At 44.7% G+C, this 12,771-nt stretch overlaps 1 pseudogene; it reads left to right on the top strand.

Annotated features, from left to right (window-relative positions):
- The first annotated feature begins 7,589 nt into the window (after positions 1-7,589).
- Positions 7,590-11,495, top strand: LOC144163915 (uncharacterized; annotated as a pseudogene).
- The last annotated feature ends 1,276 nt before the right edge of the window (positions 11,496-12,771 follow it).

The following is a 12,771-nucleotide window of genomic DNA, read 5'->3' as shown; positions in this document are numbered from 1 at the left end:
ATTAGGTCGATACAATTATGCAATTCAAGTTACCTGTAGCAAAAAGAAGACACCGATTGTAATTAGCCCTAATAAATACCGATAAGCACAAGAAGCAGGTTGCATACAAGTGTAAAACTGTTTTTGCGCAACCCAAATATATGCCAGGAGGTACTTTTCAGCACTTTTGCTTTGGCAGCGTATTTGCGTATATTCTTTTGTTTTTGATTCATTGTCTTTTCGTGTGAATAATTTCCAACGGCTGTTGTAGATAGAGCTTTTCATCTGTCTGCTGCAAGTAGCGGCCAGTTCCCAGACCCACCGGCGTCCTCTATCGGTGTGGGCGGGAACCACCGGCGAGGCGGTTCCAACACCCACCATATAGGGGTCACTTGTTCTCGCAGGAGAGACATTTCCGTGTCCACCCGATACAAAGGGTTTCTGGCCAAAACTATCATCATCATCATAATCATCATCATCAGATTGCCTCTCCTTCGTGCTAGTTGAGGAAGCCTGCCGCGGCAGATGTTTAGCTGCCAATTTCCTTCCGAGATTCTTATAATTTGCCGGCGACGGTGCTGCCGTTGTTACGGTAGCGCCCGTTTACGTTCGCTCTGATACAAAAAAACACAGCTCCTGTGTTTAATTTTAATTTACACTGGTCTAATTTTTATCCATTTTATTCGCTGTCCTAAGGCGTGAAAAAAGTCTGCGAGGAAAGTGGTACGCACCACGGCTTCCTTAAAACCAGGGTTTTTTGCGGCTGATGTAGTCCTGTTCTACTCCCGACAGTGAATTTCAAGCACTGCGCGAACTGCACTATTCTAGGACTTTAATTTGGGAATTCACAGTCTTGAGAATTTTGTTAATCCTGCACATTACCCCTCAAAGCTTCCGATTTCTGGCCAAGCCGCCAGATGGGTATGTGCTACTGCGAAATGAAACACAAGGACTACAACTTCTTTTTTGCCGCGGTAAAGAAGTTTACTACGAATTACTTGCAACAATAGTATCCAGTCGCTTCAATTTCTAATCAGTAGTTTAGTGAGGTCCCACCAAACTTGCGGTTTTCGGGGCAGGAGTATTCAGAATAATATTCATATTGCTTGTTCCGCCTCAGAGCGCGTGCCTGATTCGGTTAATCAGGTGGCCCTAATGCAAATTGACCTTGCGAAAGCTTTTAATCGCGTCTCTCATGATTTGTTATTCACACTTCTGGCAGGAGTCGACTTAGGCGATTCGTTTTATTAGGGAATCAAGCTGTGTTATAAGCAGTGCCTCTACAGCTTAGCCTAAATCGTGTTCCGTCTTAGCCGATTGCGATCAAGTCATTGGTCAGACAAGGTTGCTCCCTGTCACCCTTGCTGTTTGTGTTGTACCTTACCCTCTCTGTCTCACCATTCAGCAGCGTCAAAGAGTGAACGGTTTTTTCGCACAATCATGCGAAGTTCAGGTGCTAGCTTATGCTGATGATATAGGGCATTTTTGCGCTGGCAAAAGGAGTGTCAAGAGAGCCCTTATAGTGACTAAGAAGTTCAGTGATGTGTCCTGAGCGGATGTTACAATGGAAAATGTAAGGGATTATAACTGGACAATGGGGAACGAAACCATCCAAATTTGCAGGTATTATGGGGGATAGTTCAGCACTTAAGTACCTAGGCGCGCCTTTGCATCAAATACGGAACACAGGATGTTATTGGTCGCCAGTACGCACGTAAGCTAAGCGCTCATCGCAGGCATGGAATGGTCGAGACCTCTCGGTGTTTTTGCGTGCAACAGTGTGTAATGTCGTTCTTGCTACAAGGCTCCTTTGTGTGCTTCAAGGGCTTCACTGTGTGCGAACAAAAGTTCAGGCTCTACATAGAACTTTTGGTACATTTGTGCGCAGTTCTCAATGGGAACTTATGCGCAGGGACGATTTGTTTCTTCCTTTGAAGGCTGGGGTCTTGGTTTCATGTATTTGTTTTTGCGGCAAGTTTTTCTCATTTTTTCTTCTACAAATTGGTTGATCACCCACTTTTACTAACTTTACTTCAGCAGCGTATAGGTTTCCATTTGCCTTTTTTGCTTATATGTGCGCGCGAAGTTAACACCAAGCCACCATGGGGATTTCTTGAGGAGGTTGTGGAACCTTTTAACTTTCTTACCACGCGGTTTTCCTTGGAAGATCTGTTCAGTATATAAAGGGGTAATTATGAGCACTCTAATTGAAAGTATATTTCCGGTGCTTATTTATCGCCAGCATTACTTAGGCCACCATTGATTGATTGTAGTGTTTAATGCGCCTACGCAGTGCAGGCGATGAGGCGCGCCGCAGTGGAGCGCTCCGGGTTAGTTTTGACCGTCTGGGGACTTTTAACGTGCGCCCAAATGTCGAACACCCGGGCGTTTTTGCTTTTCGCTTCCATCGGAAAAGAAGCCGCCGTGGCAGGGAATCGAACCCAAGTCTTCGTAGGCCACCAGAAAAGCAATGTTTTAAAAACGCGTAATGAGTATATCTGTTCCGCCAAATGCAAAGAGGTTTGTCATTAGGCTTCAGCCTTCAAGAGTCCCAGTTAATACAAGGCTGCGCGAAAAGGGAGCGTCGATTGCTTGGTCAGACAATTCTCGCCTATACAATCAACCAAAGACAATTGATCATTGTTTTGTGTTGTGCCAGTCGCTGTGTTCTTCGGGGACATTTTGCGACGGACTCTCAAGAAGGAAATTAAAATTACTTCTTACAGCATTCGATGGCTTCCTTTTCATGATGTTAATCCACCAACTTATGGCGTATTTCTAGTACTGCGTTTCTGCAGCTTGTGGCAGCGCCGCGTGTTTTACTCGCATGCAAACACCCCGGGGCCAAGGAAGTCCATTTTTCGGGAGCTGGCTGCGTTGATGAGGATTGTTATGCGGCGCAGAATGATCCGCTGGTCTGCTTGAGCCTTTCGGATGCATGCATATGCTTGCCTAACTTTGGAAGGATGCAAAACGCAAACGGACTTTGGGTTCCTCCATCGATGCCTGTTAGCTTTTGTGTTGTCTTTCAGTCGTTATGTGTGATCTTGAGTGTGAGACGCCATTCCGAGCGGCTGTGTCTCTCTATGCTCATAGATAGAAACAGCGCATCGGCAACTGGTCTAGGAACTTCTTCGTCACGAACTAACATGGATACGCACAAGATCATCCCTCTCCGTCTCCCAGCCGGTAACGTTGTCTTGAACACTGTCTTCCTGCATGCGAACTCTAAAGGCCGGCCATACCGTGCTCCCGACTTCAGTGATGCTCTGACAAGCGTGATCAACTTCTGCGAGGTCTTATGTATAGGGCAATACCAAATGATCCACGTGTGGATGGTTCACACGTGGATTGGCATCAAGCAGCAGCTAGTCCAGCTCAACAAGTTCACTGTCATAGGATTGCAGTGTATGATGTTTGCCCGGATACAAAGAATGTTAAGAAGAAGCTACTTTCGTTGCCGTGTCACATGGAAAACAGTAGAGTAACAGAAAAGCTCGAACCATTTGGAACCACCCAATCCATTAACAGAGAAATATGGCGGTGTGCGGGAATGGACCATGTGGAGACTGGAGCTCGCGAGGTGTCTCTTACATTAAAGGATGGATTATCGGTCTCTAATGTGAGGCATATGATGAACAGTTATGGGAGCCAGTGACTTGTACTGATCCCTGGCCGACCACGTCTTTGTTTGCGGTGCAGCATAATTGGCCACGTGCGACGGCAGTGCCGTCGCACGTGGTGCAATGAGTGTCGCCGATTTGGTGATCCCGCGGGAAGGTGCGTCATTACATATGCAGACAAGCTCGGTCTAGGCGAGGACTCAACTACTGAACACGACGTGTCATCGCATGTCATGGATGTGACGGAGGTCGTTGGCGCATGAGCTGAAGTTGACCATTCGGTGCTGTCAGAAAATCCGGAGGCGGGGCCTCTAGATTCTTCATCACTGGATCGCAAGCAACTGGAGCCCTAACTTGTGCCACCTGATCGCGAGCGGCAGGATGATTCCAAGTCTAGTGAGCAGAACCGGGAAGGGCAAATGGACTGGCATGTGACGGCTTTGAATGACGCTTCAGAGGAGGCTCATGCTGTAGTGCCCACACCTGCAAGCGATGGTGATAGCGGTGTAGTCTCGTACGCAGAAGGTGGAGACGGTAGTTCCGTTACCTCTACCATGTTGGTGCCGTCCGTATTTGGGGGGATGCTGTGGCTCTACCGGAGGATGTTCCGGGGGGCAACAGTGGATCGGTGAAGAGGCCAGCTCCTGGTGACGGTGAGGACAAGTCATCAAGGGCTGGCAGAAGGAAGCGTCCAATGCAGTAGATTCTTCCCACATAGCTTTGGCGGCTAGTGGTCTTGTGACACTGGCTGGCTCCAGAAAGCCAGAAGAAGTCACAGTCTTCCACAACCACCCGGAAGGGTGGTACATCTGGACATGAAAATGTCGTTTAAGATGCTCCAACAGAATGGCAAGTGTCACAGCATTACACGATGCCACACTTAACGTGAGAGACTCAAGAAACAGGAGAAGGCAATACCAGCTTTTACGCTTCCTTAAAAGGATGGGCGTGGACATAGCGGCCTTCCAGGAGACAAGGCTCTGCAGTGATGAGGACACGGCGGCTGCATTAGAGCCCTTTTTATATCATTACAGCGTATGGGTCAGTCCCTTTGCAGGATGTTTTCTTCTCATAAGCAAGAAAGCTGAGTTTTCCAGTCTCTCCTGTAGTATTGATGATGCTAGGCGTTATATTTGCTGTGACGTTGTTATGGTGAGATTTGAACGACGTATCATATGCCTTTACACACCAGTGAAATGTCGTGTGCGTGAATCCTTTTTTATACCACTAGAAAAGTTTCGCCGCACAAAATAGAAAATATTCCTTTTTTTATTGGGTCTGCTCTGAGCAGGAGCGATCTAGACGATGTTCACACTATGAACCAAATTGCAGCCACCTTGTCTGATTTATTGCATGATAATGGTCTGGTCGATGTTTGTCAGAAAAAAAGGGAGTGCTATGCACTTTACTCACTTTGAGGGCATTTCGAATGCCCTTTACCATATCTACATTTCAGCAGAAGAGATGCCTAGCATTTCTGACTATATTGTACGCCCGATCTTCTCCACAGACCACTGCATAGTATCTGTTTGCTTAAGAAGATCAAGACCGCGTTGGGTGCTGCCTCAATGGGATCTCTGGAAGCTTAATACCCCTTTTTTGCTGATAGAATATTATGTAATCATATATCAGATTGCTTGTCTAGAATTATTGAAACAAATAGTTTTTCTTTATATCAGTAATGGGATGTATTCAAACAGGAGGTAAGGAATTGCGCAATGGAAGAGTCCACTCGCTTTTCGTTTTTAGGACGTTTTATTGTACGGGAACTTACTCGTACATTGGTTGGGCTTCATGAACTCGAAGCGGTCAGTCCGCGATCAGGTGTAGAGGAAATTGGTATTGTTAAAGCACAACGTCAGCTATATGTTACCAAAAAAAATTCCCCGCATTTCCCCGAGGGGAAGAATGTGAAAGTGCGAATGCACGAGTTGAATTTGCGCGGTTCGGTAATGTTCGCAAAAGAGAGATCACACACACACACACACACAATTACAAAGAAAGAAAGATGCATTTATTCACAGACACCTATTTGTGTTGTCGTTGTACTTGATTGCTAGAGCGGATCTCAGCTTTGAAATTTCGTGTCAGTACTCCTTCAAGCGGGTGCATTAGCCCTTCTCACGCCCGATTCCTGGCCAATCCCCCACGTGGGTATGTGCCATGTCAGCGACCAGGCAGCGCGCGCCCATCTCCCCCCGTTGCCAAGGAAGACGAGGAGATTCCAGGCCAATCCCCCACGTAGGTATGTGCCATGTCAGCGGCCAGGCAGCGCGCGCCCATCTCCCCCCGTTGCCAAGGGAGACGAGGAGCGCGCGCACCCGCAGCTGTCGCTATGCGGACGGCGGCGGACGCTTCAGGCTCGCTTAAGAAGTGCCTTCGCACTTAAAAATACCATGGTGCTCTAATTCGGTGGGGAACCGAAAAATTTATTGGTAGCTACACCAGTCGTCGTTCACTAAGTGATGAGCGGGAGTCAGCACTTGCAAAAGAAGTAATGAAAATTCAACATAAAGGTATTAGGTACACCACAGCAGCTGAAAGTGCTAGTGATTTCTATGACCATTACGGCACACTGTTTGCGGGGTCAAGTTTATTGGCTCGGGGGCAAGAATTTAGTTTCCTGATTGATTTACTGCCTAAGCTGACAGATGGTGAGTGAGCTCAGATTTCTGGGCCTATTACACTCTAATAAGTTAAGGCTACCATTCCTGACAATATAGACAAACAAGACCCCTCCGCCAGATGGTTTCAGTGGAACCTTTTATCAATGTTCTCTGCTACCCCTGCTCCCGTTCTGTTAGACATATTCACAGCAGCATACGTCCACTACGTTCTCTGCAATGTGGATTATAAAATTTCTCCAAAAGTTTTATCTAGGCTCCTTCAACTTGTCATCAATAGTTGTCATCAATAGTCATCGAAATAGACACGTCATCAGTAGTCATCGAAAACTCAAGGTTTTTAGGTAGGAGCATTCAAACAAACATAAAAATTGCTCCTTCAAAATTAGAGTGTGTATCTGATTTGTCAGAGCAGGTGGCCGTTATCCATATTGACCTTTCAAAGTGATTTGATCGAGTTTCTCATGATTCTTTATTCGCACTATTGGCCTCGGCAAATTCAGGGTATATACTGTTAAAAGGCATTCAGCGTTATTACAAACAGCGCACCACACAACTGCTCGTGAACCGCGTTCTGACTAAGCGAGTTTCCATTAACTCTTCTGTAGACGGGGCTGCCCCCTTTCACCTTTGTTGTTGGCCTTATGCCTCAAACCTCGGTGCCTTAGTATTAATCAGAATAAAAGAGTAGGGTTTTTTTTCTCACCATCCTGCGAGGTTAGGGTCCTTGCTTGCGCGGACGACATTGCGTATTTTTGTGTTCATTAAAAAAGCGTCCAAGAAGCCCTTAATATGACGCGGTTTTATTTTCTCATTTTTGAACCCTGTTGGGCAAGTGAATGGGAACCTTTTACGCAAGGGAACTCAAATTAAGGTTAGATCAGAGGCTTAAAGAAATTTTTCAGCATTAGGTGGCTTTTTGCAAAAGCAAATACGAAACTAAGAGATGGAACATTGACATAAGAAATGCATCTAAAGTTTCGCATAAGATCAGCAAGCTGAATTTACACGAAGGTAACAGAGCGTGCGGAATAGTGGTACTGCTGGATCACTACTCTATGAAGAGTAATTGCAGAGCGATACACTTAAACATGAAGTGTCAAATACGACTTTTTTGCTTTTTCATGATACCAGTACTAGGCTAACTCACTCTTATTTGTTAATCAATGGCCTGACTGTGTTACAAATTTCATCATTTGATCAAGAAGGGCGTGCAGCATTTAACGTCAAATGCTTATGAATACGCAGTAATTGGGGATCCTTGACTGCACGAGGTGTCGTAGAACTTAAGTTCTATTGCTGAGAATGGAAGCCATTGGAACCCGCAAGTGGGCGCGCATAGAAGTCAAATTGCCCTATCGAGATGCGTAAACTCCAGGCAGGTACAGGTCATTAAACAAGCGTATATCAAAATACCAAAGATGGTCCGAAAGGGATTAGTTGTTGGCCTTTGCAATGCCGTGAGTTGTGCTTTTCGGTCAATTATATCAACATTCGAGGAAACAGAAGCCCGCTTCGTGTTTTTTTATTTTCTGCAGGAGACCCATGTGACCTCTCGGACATGGACAAGGAAGATAGGGTTAAAACAATTCTCCGCGGACTGCCATCACATCACACCCAATCCAACAGCCACGCACAAGAAGTTGTGTCTGGCTTTTTTTTTGGACCCACCGAGTTAAGGGAATGGACAAGCTGGAGACGTTCACTCCTTTAGTAGGGTTCTGTCGCGACGGTCTCAAGTTGATGCAGGTTGACCTTGTGAACACCAAGGGGCCACTGCTTCTGGTAATCCTGTGGACAACATGCGGTGGAAAAAGCGGAACTATCGAAATTTACATCGATGCCAGGGTGACAGTCACCTTCAAGGTAATTTTTTTTCAGTCTTCTTTCACTCCCCCTGGCTAAATCGCAGTCGTGAGCGAAAACTCCTTGGAATATTTTGGTTGTCGTGCAGTGTTTACCCGCCTAAAATAATTTCGAAACCACCTGGAACAACCAATAAAACCGGTGGACAACAGGTGAAATGTTTTATGTTGCGAAAGAGTTCAGCGAATGATAAAGAGCCACCCAAAAGTTTGGTTCCAAGAATAATAACAACAATCCAGTAAGGAAGAGCGTACCAAGAAGCCTGTGCTGTCTTTATCCTTTGAAATGATGCCGCTAAGTTGCGGCGCCAGGCCACAGGTAACAGACAAAATACAGGAACAGCAATATGCCGAGCCATAAAATTATTCGAGGTATAATAACAGTAGTTTAAGAAAGAAATTTGATCTGCGGAAACCTTTTCATTTAAGCGGAGTTACTTGATTACCTTATTTGTGATTGGCCCACATTTATGAACAAGATAAAAACTGACGAACGAAAAACAGAGGATGTCATTACAAACAGCGACACACTTTATTACGTTATTTTCAATTCCGTTTTCTAAAGCCCATGTGTGATTGATAAAGCTAGCGGTAACTGTGCACAAACTATTATTTATATCACAGTATTCGAAGGCGCATTTACAGGATTCCGAACACTAACAGAAAATCCTCTTTTGATCGGGGCACAGAAATCTGAGGACAGCTCAGCGCTTATGTGCTTTGAATGGGAAACATGAATTGCAGGTTTTAGGCGGGTGGCGTCTTGAGCCCACCTGGCGTTCTCGGAGTGCTTTAGAATCTTGCGGCTTTAACACTGTGCTTCGAAGTCTACCTGAACACTTAAGAATGATTTCGATATGTCTTAGAATGTTGCACCGCTGCTGGTTTGATTTATTTGTGGGTGTTAACGCGCCGAAAATACATCGGGGCCATGAGTATCACAAAAAATTTTTACCTCTTGAAGTCGTTAACGTGCACCAAATCCTTGCCATATGACGTTTTCGGTTTTCGAGAACATCTAAAAAGCAGCCAACGTGGCTGGGGTCGCACCCGCATCTGTGGGCTGAACAGCTGATCGCCTACGCAATCGCGGCGAGTCCTCTGCTTGTTTCTGCCGCCGTGCAATGGGAGCGTTGATGAGAAGGTGGAATTTCCCTGCTTGTGTGTTCGCTCGTTGAGCAACAGCCTTCCGCTCTACTAATCTGCGGTGTACTGGCGTTTACTCGCGGGGCTGAGTTTCTATAAAACGTTTCGAAATGAGCCGTTTTTCTGTCACAGACATTGATGACTGCCGCCGCCTTTGTCACTCAAGAGGTCATTTTTTTGTTTCAACAACATTGAGAAATAAAGTTTGACGTCGCGGCGCTCAATTGATTTCCGTCTCTTTAGCTTATCTTCATCACAAGACATTGGAAACGTGCGCGATGCTTGAACTATCTCGCTACACCATAACGAGAACTGTATTCCTTATCTAGAACACAGTAACATTGTTCACGAGCACGCATTTTTGTGTTAGGAAACGTTATTTCCGGATACATGATTATATACCAGATCCGCACACGTTCAATTTGTATTGCACTGCGGCTTTCGGAAAAGACTCTCTAATGTGGCCCAACAGATGTTTTGTGCATTTGTTCGTTTTCATTAAATCACTAAGGTCATTTGTGTGTTTTGTTCCGTTTAATTTCCCAAGCATTTTCATAAAATACCCCACTATACATTATCCATAAGGTAAATGGCAGCTCTATCATTCGTAAATGTGTCACGGCATGCGCAACTTCGGCAACGCAGATTTGTGATATAAACGGTGATATACACCAACCCTTTTACACTTGACCGCACAGTTGTAGAGGGGAGCGTGCTTAGGCAGCCTCTTCTAAATTCAGGTAATTATTACCTGGGCAAAATAGAGTGTCGAAATGCGCTTCTTTTGTGGTTGACTGTCTTTTATTTTGCTCGGTTAACTACACGAGTAAACAAACAATACTGGAATATACCAATCAAGCAGTGACTAAACGGTGTGATTACAGGGACAGAAATAAGAGCATTGATAAATAGAGTGTATATCCGCAACACTACTCAGGGAGCCAATTAAATCCCCGTGTTTTGTAATACCACGAAGTGCGACCTGTTTTGAAATTGGCGCCCACCTGCGGGAGCCAGTTAATGGAAAAAATAGCGGGAACTTCACCACGACGCCACGCGGAGCTTACAGATGAAGACGAGAAAAAAAAATCGAGGTTCTCGAACGACATGTCAAGGCTTCTTATGCCACGTAGTTGCTGTGAATACAGATTGCTTTTCTTTCTTTCCGTTCATTAAAAATGGAAACAATTTGGTTAACGTACAACGAAAGTCACCTCTCACATGAAAAGGGGATAGGACGACGTGCCGTCGACAGCCGAGGTTACGCAAATCATTCCTCCTAAATTGCACCAAAAGGTGGTCTAACGGCTGCTGTCTGTGAATTCGAACTGTGTAGTTTTTATTTAATGACAACTTTCTATTATCCCTGCTTCGGCGTGTACAAAGCCCGAAGGTTCATGGAAAACAAATAACCGTTTGTCTCTTTTGACATTACTGCATGGGTACATTGTCAGGATTTTGGTTATTTTGCGGAAAGGAGCGAAATGCGTTCCAATAACATAGCGAGCTCTTGATCATTGAGATGATCGTTCCTATATTTGTAGCGGAACGACTTCTTTTTTTTTAGTTTTCTGAAATGTTTCGCTAAGAGACAAGTGTAGGTAACGTTGCCATGTAATGACAGTGCATAGTTGTGGAATTTCGATACAAAATTAGCCGGTTCTTTATCACACGCCTTAAATTTGGATATGGTATGGGGTTTTAATAAAGCTTGTAGGGGCTACTTTTTAAAAGCATATATTGGTGGTGAGTATTATACACTCAGGCCACGAACTTAGTGTCCGAACTATTTATTGAAAAGTCGAGGAAAGGAATGAGCAAGCTCACAAAAATTTATATACATTTTCCAATTTATGCATTACTTTTGTTACGTTTTTGAAAATTGCATTCAGAATACTAGGGTAGTATGGTGAGCAGTTCATTAAAGTGCATTCGGAATTCGTATTTTTTACAAAAGTATCATCTTTTTTTCAGGTTTCGGATCCCACGGTCATAACCAACCAGACCTTAAATGAATCACCTATGATTCATCCCGACGTCCCCCTGCCGGTTTTCGTGGATGTGGGAGCCTTCTGGCTGAGAGGTGCTGGAGAAGTTCTTGGTACTGTGGCGTCGCTTCTCGGGATGTTGTTTAAGGGATTTGTGAAGGAATTAGGCGAAGAAATGGTCACCTACAGACTCCGCGACGTGCTCAACGAGATAGGTCGTACTTGAAGGCGTCGTCACAACAAATGTAATAGCAATGGCTCTTCACTGAAGCTTACCCCTATACGATAAATTCAATAATTATTTTACGGGTCGTTTGTTCTTGAGATGTTGGTCGCCTCACTGAAATACCTGATTAGAATATTAAAGTGTTTACTGAAAGTTGCTAGCTGCTGCATGACATTTGGTCGAAATAAAACGTAAAGCGTAATGTATTACGAAGACGGGTAACAGATCTTCATTCTTTTTATGTACATAAATGGTTATTCACATCGTTTTTAAACCAAACTACTGGGAGAATATGAATTCCATACACTCCGCAAGACCAAACCAAATTATTATGTAGAGCGAAGCGCAGTATCTTTGAATATTTGAAATTTTTACCAATGCCTGTGAGAATGCCGATTTGAGACTAGAAATACAGTCAAGGGTCTTTAACTATATCGGGAGCAGCACTACATTTTCAAAGGGAATACCATGTGTAATTAAGAAAAGGAAGGAGTTTGGAAGGCCTCAAGGGCATACCACATTGCCCTTTGCCAAATACGCGATGACCGGTACACATAAAAACAATTAAACAACACTACATCAGAAGGTGCCTGTTTGTCTAGTAAACAATATTTCCTCAATATTAACCAAAATCTCCAGGAGTGCATATTTTCGTTGTTACAGTTCTGTTAAATTTATATATACCGTGGCATACATAGCGTTTAGGTTGTGCACAAGGATGTCCAGTTCATTGTTCCAGTGACTCATTCAGTCCTAAAACGATTAAATTGCTTCAGGTGAACCATTCAGCCTAAAAACTAATAAAGTTCACCTGCTTATTGTGGGTTGTCTGGCCGCCTTTCATTTTTCTCATCTTTTTTCCAAAACCTGGTCTTGTAGCATGGACTGTAGCACACTCTTTGTACTGGCGTCGTCGCTTAATGGGAACCGCCATAACCTATTTACGGGACATATTTTAACTTGGCAACGCGCCCTTGACAGTTCCACGTTAGCGTTTGTAAAAAATTGGTGTTACGCGGGGAAGCTAAACCTGAGGTATGAGGCGCCCCGCATTGAAGCGCTCCGGAATAATTTCGATTACGTGAATATAACTTGCTCCGAGATCTCGGCGAACAGGTGTTTTTGCTCCTCGCTTATCTAAATAAAAAGGCCCCCGCGGCCGGCAAAAAAACCCGCCTCTCGTTCCCAGCAGCCCAACTCCGTAGTCAAACCTGCCACTGCGGCGAGTACGTGGTTGATGCAGTCGTGGCTTAGTGGTTGGGCGCACTCACCTCGGCTTCGGGATGTGGCAGGTTTGAAACCCACCGCCGGACATCCACC

Source organism: Haemaphysalis longicornis, unplaced genomic scaffold, assembly GCF_048455015.1.
Source record: "Haemaphysalis longicornis isolate Haplotype H1 unplaced genomic scaffold, Haemaphysalis longicornis Haplotype H1 scaffold_13, whole genome shotgun sequence".
NCBI classification, from domain to species: domain Eukaryota; kingdom Metazoa; phylum Arthropoda; class Arachnida; order Ixodida; family Ixodidae; genus Haemaphysalis; species Haemaphysalis longicornis.
Note: the sequence above shows the minus strand (reverse complement) of the source record. Positions and strands in the feature narration are given on the sequence as shown.